We start from the raw sequence: 9,312 nt of genomic DNA, 5'->3' as shown, positions 1-9,312 counted from the left end.
GAGATTGTGAGCCTCCTGGTGAAGCAGGGTAGAGATTGTGCTTCCCATGGCTCAGGCAGAGGAACCGAGGCTTAGCACGGCTAAAGGCCTTCACAAAGTCGCAGTTAGTGGAACGGACAGAGCGTGATTCTTGCCTCTTAATGCCATAATCTTTTACGTGGAAAACAAAGCAATGTAATACACATGTGAATGATTTGCCCTGCATAACAGCAAGACATGTTCCCCGGAGAATTCTAGAAACATACCCTGAAGAGGGCAGAAGAGGGTCCAGGTGATCACAAACCACCCGACATGACTGTTGGAATCCAAACTCTGATCCTTATGACAGAGCAACAAACACTCTGAACCTCCGAGCCATCTCTCTAGCCTGTGGCTTCTAGTACTTTTGAGACACGGTTTCTCTGAAGAGCCTGAAACACACAGTCCTCCTGCCCCTTGAGTGCTGGGATTTCCGGCATGTGCCATCAAACCTGGCTGGAGCTTCTGCCCACCTGTGTATGTGAACACACACTGAGATCTGTTCCTGCTGTTTTCTGAGTCTTGTTTAACGTAGCAAATGCTTTTTTCGCAGCCAGTTCTCTCCTTGAGGAAGCTGCCCTTCTTTTAGCTCCCGGTATAGTCAGGAAAACAAGATTCACCCGTGGGAAGCCACCCAAGCACTGACAAGCAGAACAGCAAGGCAGATGGATCACTGGGCTGGGAACTCAGTTTGTTGACTCCTTAGGTCCTAAGTTGGCTACTGACTTCCTATGGCCTTGGGATCACAGACTTTCAGAGGGTTATGGATGAACTTCTTAAGGCAAACGTCCATTACTGTAAATAAACCATAGCTTTTGTAGGAACTGAGTGTAAAACTGCTGTTTGCCTCGTGAGTCCTCAGTCTTGTAGAATTCCCTTCAGCCTCAGTTTCTTCATCTGAAAAATGGGAACTGTATTTTTCATCTTTTGCCTGGTGAGACTCGAATCAAATCAGATCCATTATTTTGCTGTTTAAGAGCAACTAATGTTTGGAAAATGTCTTGCCATTTATCCATATCATCTCCCTAACCTTATGGGGATCATCAGTTCCACTAATTTATTTATCTACTTATTTATTTATTTGTTTGTTTCTTTATATTTATTTAATTATTCCATAATTCCAGATAGGGAAACCACAGTTTGAAGAGATGAGGTCCCTAATCCAAGATCCAAAACGGTCTGCTGGGATTGAAGCCCAAAATTTTGAAACTGAAGCCATGGAGCTGCGCGCTGGCCCATGAGTGGGGAGCTGCCGCCCTCTGCTGGTCAGTGTTGGTACATTCTGGAAGGGATGCGCAGAACTCTGTCTTGAGTAGAGAGGCGTGGATGGCTGAGCCTAGAACAAGTCCTTTCAGCGGCGGGAAAGGACAAATGCGTACTCACCCAACAGTTCTGGGCAGGCAGCGGGTAAATTCCAGGCCCCGTTCGCTAGCTCGCGAGTGTCCCACTTCAGGACTGATGGCCACTTTGCCAGCGTTGTAGCTCAAGTGTTAGACGGCTGTGGTTGCATTGTTGTTATTTTAAAAGATCTCCAAATTGTTGTTTCTTTTTTAAAAAAATATTACTTTATTACTGTAGCGTGTGTGTGCGTGCCGTGTGTGTGTGTGTGTGTGTGTGTGCGCGCGCGCGCGCGCGGGCGCGGATGTTTGTGTATGTGGAGGTCAGATGATAACGGGGCTGGAGTCAGTTCTCCTACCATGTGGGTCCGGGAGATCTAACTCCGGTTATCAGGCTTGTCCCACAAGCGCCCTTCTTCACCCACTGAGCGAGCGCGAGCCATCTCACCGGCCCCACTGCTGTTTTTATTTTATTTTTTCAATGTAATTCTGTATCTATGATAAAAGTTAAGGGAGAGAGAGAGAGTTAGTTTTGACAATCCTGGGGAAAGTTTTACTCTGGGCTGACACCCAGAGATGTGCACCTCAAAGAACTTTCTTGTCTGTTGCTTCATTTTATAATTGCTGTAACCTTATGAGGAAGCTGCTTGTTTTTGCTTTCCACACCGTCACTGAAACTCAAGGTCACCCGGCTTTTTGAACCCGGGCAACTTTCCAAGGCCCCATGCTGCCACCCTGTGGCGCTCTCGGGGGTTACTAAGTAGGCCATAGTGTTGTGCCCCGTGGGATAGATCTCCAGGGCTTCCCCACTCCAAAGGCCGAGCGCTTCTTCCTTCACCGTGGAGGGGATGCTTGGAGGTATCAGATACAACTGGAAGCAAGAGCTTTCACAAAATGGTAGGTGAGCTAATTTCTGTGGAATGCTCCCCTCCCACACTTCCTGCACATAAATGTCTCACCAGGGTGGCGGGCACCGTTTGCTAGTTCAGCACAGCTCGATTGGTGAAGGGTAGGCTTTGACAAAGGCCTGGAGGGTGGGTGCAGTTCAGAGGAGAGCGTACTGCTCACCCTGCTAGGTAAATGCTCTCTGAGGTTGGGGCTTCTTGCTGAGTGCGGTTCCCGGTTTCCGGAGCCTTTAGAGATCTTGTCCTTCAGTGTATCAAGGAAGTTTGGGCATTTCTTCTTAGTGTAGGTTCACTGTTAAGGTTTCAGACAACCATTTCAGTAAGCTTTCTATAGATGAACATACTTATGCCAAGTTCACACCTAATCAATAAATTCAGCATGATCATAATCAAAAATTATGTATCTGAACTGGCGAGATGGCTCAGTAGGTAAGGGGACCAAGTCTGACAACCTGAACCTGGAACCCACTCTGTGGAAGGAGAGAACAGCCTCTTATAAGCTGCTTTCTGACTTCTCTCCATGTGCACCAATGGCATATGTATCCCCAACCCTGAGACAAACAAATAAATAATACATGTAAAAAACCATTCATTTCTTTCTCCCTGCTGCAGCAGCCTTAAAATATGGTAAATGTTCCCCAGGGATTTTCAGATACAAACTGGTAAAGCCTGGAGTTTGTTGCTTCTGGTATTTGTTTTCCAGGCATGCTCCATAGTCCTTCTCTTTGGATCTGTTAGGACCTGAGCGTTGTGATGTGTCTGGAAGTGCTGGGACCAGAGCGTGGGTCTGAAGAACGATCAGAATGCCTGCCCCTGGAGGTGGCCACCTCAAAGAAGCTGAGTATACAAACACTGTGAAGGGAGAAGGTGGCTTTTTCTTTTTTCTTTTCCTTCCTTCCTTCCTTCCTTCCTTCCTTCCTTCCTTCCTTCCTTCCTTTCTTTCTTTCTTTCTTTCTTTCTTTCTTTCTTTCTTTCTTTCTTTCTTTCTTGAGACATGGTCTTTCTGTGCAGCTCTGGCTGTCTTGGAACTCACTCACTCTGTAGACCAGGCTAGTGGAGATCTGCTTCTGCCTCCCCAGCGCCACCACATCTGCCTTAGCTGACATCTTCGGATGGGTGGAAGGGCTGTTTTTGTTGTGAAGGAACACTGACTGGTACAGTTTGGGGATTGAAAGGGTTGGAATTTACCCAACATTCCCATTATAATCTTATAACCTCATAATCCATTGTTTCTTTACCACCAATATGATCTCTCGGTCATGCTGAAAAAGAGGGGAATTTAATTTATATGTAGTTTGGTCACCCACGAGAGCAGATTCTGGTTTGGGGTTTTCAGAAATCTAGACTTTGCATTATAAGAAATAAAATTCTTTCTAAGCACAATGGTACACATCTGAGATCCCAGCCCTTGAGGCAGAGGCAGAAGAATCTCAAGTTTGACACCAGCCCGAGTTCATTCCCTTAAGACCCCATGTTTTCTTGTATTCTGTCCATGTACCTTGGGGGGCCTGGAGCTCTGACTTCATCATAGGCTTTTTCTAAGTTCTCTAACACACCCAGAGGAAACCCACACACCCCACAGCCCTCACATTCTTTCCAACGTGATGGTCAATGATTGTAGCAGCTTTGTGTGCGAAAGCCCTGCTTGCCAAAGGTGTTTGACTGTAATATTTGCCGATACTGACGCTGCATGCTGTGGATTAACACTGCCCTCCTTTTCTGATATGACGAAGGCTCTCGGATTACAGTATAAGTGATCAGCAAATGAATTCCGGAACACAGCCAATATAGGAAACTTTGTCTTGAATCTGGTTGGAAGCCACGCCATGAATTCCGAGAGCAAGGAGTTGAATACGGCACTAGCAACTTGAGCAGCTGTGGGAACGTGGGTGTCAGGGTGATACACAGAGGCCAGACCTATCTTTCTATCACTTGAAACAACGGTTTCCAGCTGTTAAACACAATGAGAGAGCGATTTTCCAGGGGTAGGAGGCAGATAGGAGGAATCTTCGATTGTCTATGCTCAGTGACCGCAGGAGCTTTACAAGGCTTAGCGCAAAGGGAAGGCACACCTGCGGAGGTGCCTGAGTGGAGACAGAGTAGAAGACTGGGGAAGACCGAGGGAGCTAGAACTCTCCCAGCAGGGTGCCAGAGATGACAGATCTGCCCTGTTGTTTACAGCTGAGTAAGATGCTTGCAAAGGAATGAGCCAGTTGCAGAGCCAGAACCACCTCAAGGGACGGGCTGGAGGAGGGTGTGTTCTCAACCAGACAAAGCAGAAAACCTAATAAGAATTCATAGTCTTGCCTCCCGCTCTGAATTTGCTGTCCACATTCAGACCTTTGTTCTGATCATACTGATTTCTTGTTCTGCCAAGACGTGATGTTCTCTCTGTACTGTGTGCCTTTGCACGTTCTGTTCCTCATTCCTAGAATGTTTTTCCAGTAGTTGTCTATGTTTGTTCCGCATCAGTTCAAGAATTTTTGACTCCTGGAAAAAAATACAACAAACTACCCACAAAGGGTGTGTTCTTCTGGGCTTTGAGTAGTTCGGGATATAGTCACAGGACTTGATTTAAATGAGCAGGGCGAGAGGGAACATGCCTTTAATCCCAGCCCTTGGGAAGCAGTAGCAGGTAAATCTCTGGGTGTTCAAGGCCAGCCTGGTGTACACAGTGAGTTTCAGGGCTACACAGAGAAACCCTGTCTTGATAACAAGCCAAACTAAACCAAAACAAAATAAGTCTCCTGCCAAGGAGAGAGGGACATTTCCAGAGGAAGAAGGGGGGAGGACATGCTGGCCAGGCTGGGAACAACCTGGGGACACCTCGCTGATCTCACTTAATCACAGGAAGCTCTGGGGATGCTGAGGCACACTTGGTGGTGGTCTACTTTTAGTGGCCCTAACTGGAGTTGGGAAAACTGATTTTTGAAAATAACATTCAATAATTGATCGTGTGTGCACACCCCACAGGGTGTGTGTGGGGGTCAGAGAACAGCGTGTGGGTTCTGCTGTGTGTTCAGGAATTGAGCCGTGTCATCAGACCTGCAAAGCCTTGTCCACTCAGCCGTCTCACCAGCCCTCCAGGTCTCCATGGCACACCTCGGCACCCTTGAAGCCAACTGTGTTAGGTCCACACTGTGCAGGTTTCCTGATGGACATCAAGTTGGTGTTTTTTCAGAGGAGCACAGATTCCTGCTGTGACTTAGTGGATCATCCTGTTGGGAATCCCACAGGTTTATGGCTCATTTCCTGCAGGGCAGAGTTGCCTTTGAAAAGCTCTTGGCTGCCTCCTGTGACACACCAGAGCCCCTCTGTAAACTATTTCTGTTCAGAGCAGCAAGAGGCTTTGTTGATTTGTACAGTGACGTTTTAGGATGGGTGACTGGGACATCACAAGGTCTTGTAAGTTTTTGCCCACATCCTCCTGGAAGGAACTGCTTAGCTGAATAGAAGTTGGCTTGGGGGTGGGGAGGAATCATTTCCCACCCTGAATCCAGAGCTGCAGTCTTCCTGCCTCACAAAAATGTTCTGTTTTTCTTTTTCAGACAGGATCTCAAGTAATGGCTCACCCTCCTGCCTCCACTTCCCATGTTCTGGGACTGCAGGCGTATGCCACTGCATGCCACCACGTACATCACGCCTGGCTGAGTTCTGCTTTCTTCTCTGAACTGAGGATGTGAGAAGCCTACAAAGGAAATGCAATTTAAAAGATTTTCCTTTCCTCCCGCTGACCTGGAGCTCCTGCGTAGTTGTGGGTGTGAGTCTGGTTTCTACACAAACTGCTGGCCAGTTTGCTTAATCTTGTGGTACTGTTATGAAACCCTAATTAAATTTAGAAAAAAGGTCTGAGCAAAACCCAAGGAATCTCCGAATTTACTACAGCGTTGATTAATCCCACCCCCAAACTCACTGCTGAGTATTTCCTTTTTGCTTTTCCTAAATTTTTTTTTAACCTAAAATCTTTTATTTGACTTTATTTTGTAAGCGTCTGGGTATTTTGCTTGCATGCATGACTGTGCACCACATGTGTGCCTGTGTAGGCCAGAGAGGTCATCAGATGCACGGAAACTGGGGATGCAGGTGGTTGTGGGCCTTCAGGGGGGTGCTGGGAATCGAGCTGACGTCCTCTGGAAGAGCAGCCAGTGCTCTGAACTGAGCATTCAGTCATCTCTCCAGCCCTGCTAGGTGTCTCTTAAAGGTCATGATATCTTAGCAAAGTTAGTGGCTTTGCTCTGTTGAAAGAAACAGCTCTCCCTCAGAGGAACAAAAGATATGGAACCGAGTATGGGAGACCATGGCCTGAGAACATAGATTTAGGTTTCCATAAATACTGTGGTGTAGGCAGAGACTGCTTTTCGTTTCTCAGCCGCCCAGGCTGGAATAATCACACAGAAATTATATTAATTACAACACTGTTCGGCCAATGACTCAGGCGTATTTCTAGCTAGCTCTTACATCTTGAATTAACCCATTTCTATTCATCTGTGTATTGCCATAAGGCTGTGGTTTACCTGTAAATGTTCTGAGCGTCTTTCTCCTTCGGCAACTACATGGCATCTCTTTGACTCTGCCTACTCTCTCTCTATCTCTTCCTGGCTATATTTTGCCCTGCCATATGCAAAAGTAGCTTTATTCATTACCCAATAAAAGCAACACATATACAGAAGAACACCCTACATCATCTCCCCTTTTCTGTCTAAATAGAAAGGGAGGTTTTAACTTTAACATAATAAAATTACATATACAAAACAGTTATCAAGCAAGAATTATAGTTACAATATTTAGTCCATTTACATTTGGCAAATTAAGGAAAATACTCTATCATAAGTCCTATCTTTGTGGGCCTAAAGTTTTATGTTTAATATATCCTTTATTATAAGTAGGGAAAACTATAATTATAACTATTTATTCTTCAACTCCATCAAAGACCCCAGAAAGATATAATATTACCTAAGTAAACAGGAAGTGCAGTGTAAGCAAAACTCTAGAATTTATAGAGACATCTAAATAGTCACCCAAAGTTCTTCTGTAATGTTGGAGCATCCATCGTCAGCCTACAGGCCCATAGTATCTGTCAAACTTTTCCATGAAGCAGGGAATTTGAAAGACAGCTTTGCCTATATTGGCAATTTGTCAGTTACTTCCTTCTGTATTCTACAGAATGTCTGGCAGATTTTTTTCATGAAGCAGAAACCTTGAAGGACTGTCTCACTTTCTTTAGGCAAATTTAGCAGTTATTTTTCTGTGGGTCCTGCATATCCAGTTCATACAGCATACCGTTAAGCAGTCCAGGCAAGAGCAGTTTCTTGCCCAAATAGCTAGCCTTGTCACATTGAAGGCAAATTCCATAACAAGTTTCTTTGATGCCCATCAACCTCTCTGAAGAAATTGGTGCTGCCAGAAACAGACATGTCTCACTGTTGAGGAAAGTCTAAATTCTTAAAACATTTAAAATGCCATATTCTGTAGGTGTTTAAAGATTTAAAGAATACCTATTCATCTGAAATATATCTCTGTACATCTAGAAAATATAACTAAAATAGCTACAGTTTGACTATTATAGATGACTATTAATTTGTATTTCTTAACTATACATTACATTTTTAAATGAGCTTCACAAATATACTACCTAAGCAAGAGGAGAAATACATAAACACAGTGTAATAAATCAATCTTAAATTTGTATCAATAGCCCAAGGTCCATACCAATGTAAAGTATTCATCTCTATATCATATACCCCTTATTTATTTATTTTTTTTAGAAATTGACTGGGCCTATTAATAACTTACAATCAACCCTTTTAAAGTAAAGATAAGCATTTATAAATAATCATTTTGGGAATTTGGGCATTGTTTTATACAAACTGCTTTCTGCTTTTTGTTGATTGAAGTATTTTCAGGGTTCATGGAGAACTTTTGCAGGGGGTCTTGTTCCATCAAACCACATTAGCTTGGAAGGAATCTACAGGTTCTCATTTTCTGTGGAAACAAAAGCAGAATCTCTTTTCCAAAGCAAAATTTCCTTAGACACAAATTTTGGAGTCAAGATACCTTTATGTTGGTTTAATTTAGCAGCCCCCAGAAACAAATGTCTCTCTGCAGTTAAAAAATTCAAAGAAAACACAATAATATGCATAATCCAGACTCTCTGGGTATTTTCCGTCTTTACGTGGCTTATTTTTCTTTACTCCTTTAACCTATGACTGTCTGTACTCTTTTATATTACTTTTACTGTCTCTTTAAAGACTTTACTTTTTAAAAAATAACTGTCTATACTCTTTTCTGTCTTTCTCCCAAGTCTACGTACATTTTTAAACACACTGTGTCTCGTTTAGAGGTGTTTTATGTCTGAATCTGTCCTACTGTGTATCTGAAATCCTTTTCTGACAAGGAGCAATGTAAAATGGTAAGCAATGTGGTTGTGGCAGCCCTGGATGCTGGCTCCACCTCTCTTGGCCTTTCAATACAGCAGAGTTAAGTTTACAGCCAGCTCTGGGACTGCTGAGTGGGAGCCCTGCTCACCACTCCAACTCCGGAAAGCACCTTGCAGCACATAAACCCTTTTTGTCTGGGTAAAAGCTAAATCTGCCATGCAGTGCACTGTGGGGGCCTGGAAACGTCTCTGTGTATGGCAATGGGAATCCCCCACGCTTTTCTGCCTGTGTATGCCTAGCAGACCCAATCCAGCTGCTTTCCCAGGTGGGGTGCTGAGCTGCAGGCATTCTCTCAGCAACTTTTCTTCTCACCCTGAGCAGGCATACAAACCCCTGGACCCGAAGTGTGTGGCTGGCCACGTGGATTAGCCCCAAATGTATGGGCACCATTTTGTAGGTGGAGACTGCTTTTTGTTTCCCAGCCACCCAGAATAATCACACAGAAGCTATATTAGTTACAACACAGTTCAACCAGTAACTCAGGCATATTTCTAGCTAGCTCTTACATCTTGAATAACCCCTTTCTATTAATCTGTGTATTGCCACGAGGCTGTGACTTACCTATAAAAGTTCTGAGCATCTTTCTCCTTCCGCAGCTACGTGGTGTCTCTCTGA

At 44.4% G+C, this 9,312-nt stretch overlaps 1 long non-coding RNA gene across 1 annotated transcript; it reads left to right on the top strand.

Moving 5' to 3' along the window:
• Positions 1–2,126: 2,126 nt before the first annotated feature.
• On the top strand, positions 2,127–5,996 carry LOC142834134 (uncharacterized). Its single transcript, XR_012907503.1, has 3 exons — positions 2,127–2,252; positions 2,964–3,127; positions 5,809–5,996. It is a non-coding gene; the product is annotated as an uncharacterized LOC142834134 (long non-coding RNA).
• The last annotated feature ends 3,316 nt before the right edge of the window (positions 5,997–9,312 follow it).

The sequence above is a fragment of the Microtus pennsylvanicus genome, chromosome 13, assembly GCF_037038515.1.
Source record: "Microtus pennsylvanicus isolate mMicPen1 chromosome 13, mMicPen1.hap1, whole genome shotgun sequence".
NCBI classification, from domain to species: domain Eukaryota; kingdom Metazoa; phylum Chordata; class Mammalia; order Rodentia; family Cricetidae; genus Microtus; species Microtus pennsylvanicus.
The sequence above is the reverse complement of the archived record's forward strand: the minus strand, read 5'-3'. Positions and strand labels throughout refer to the sequence as shown.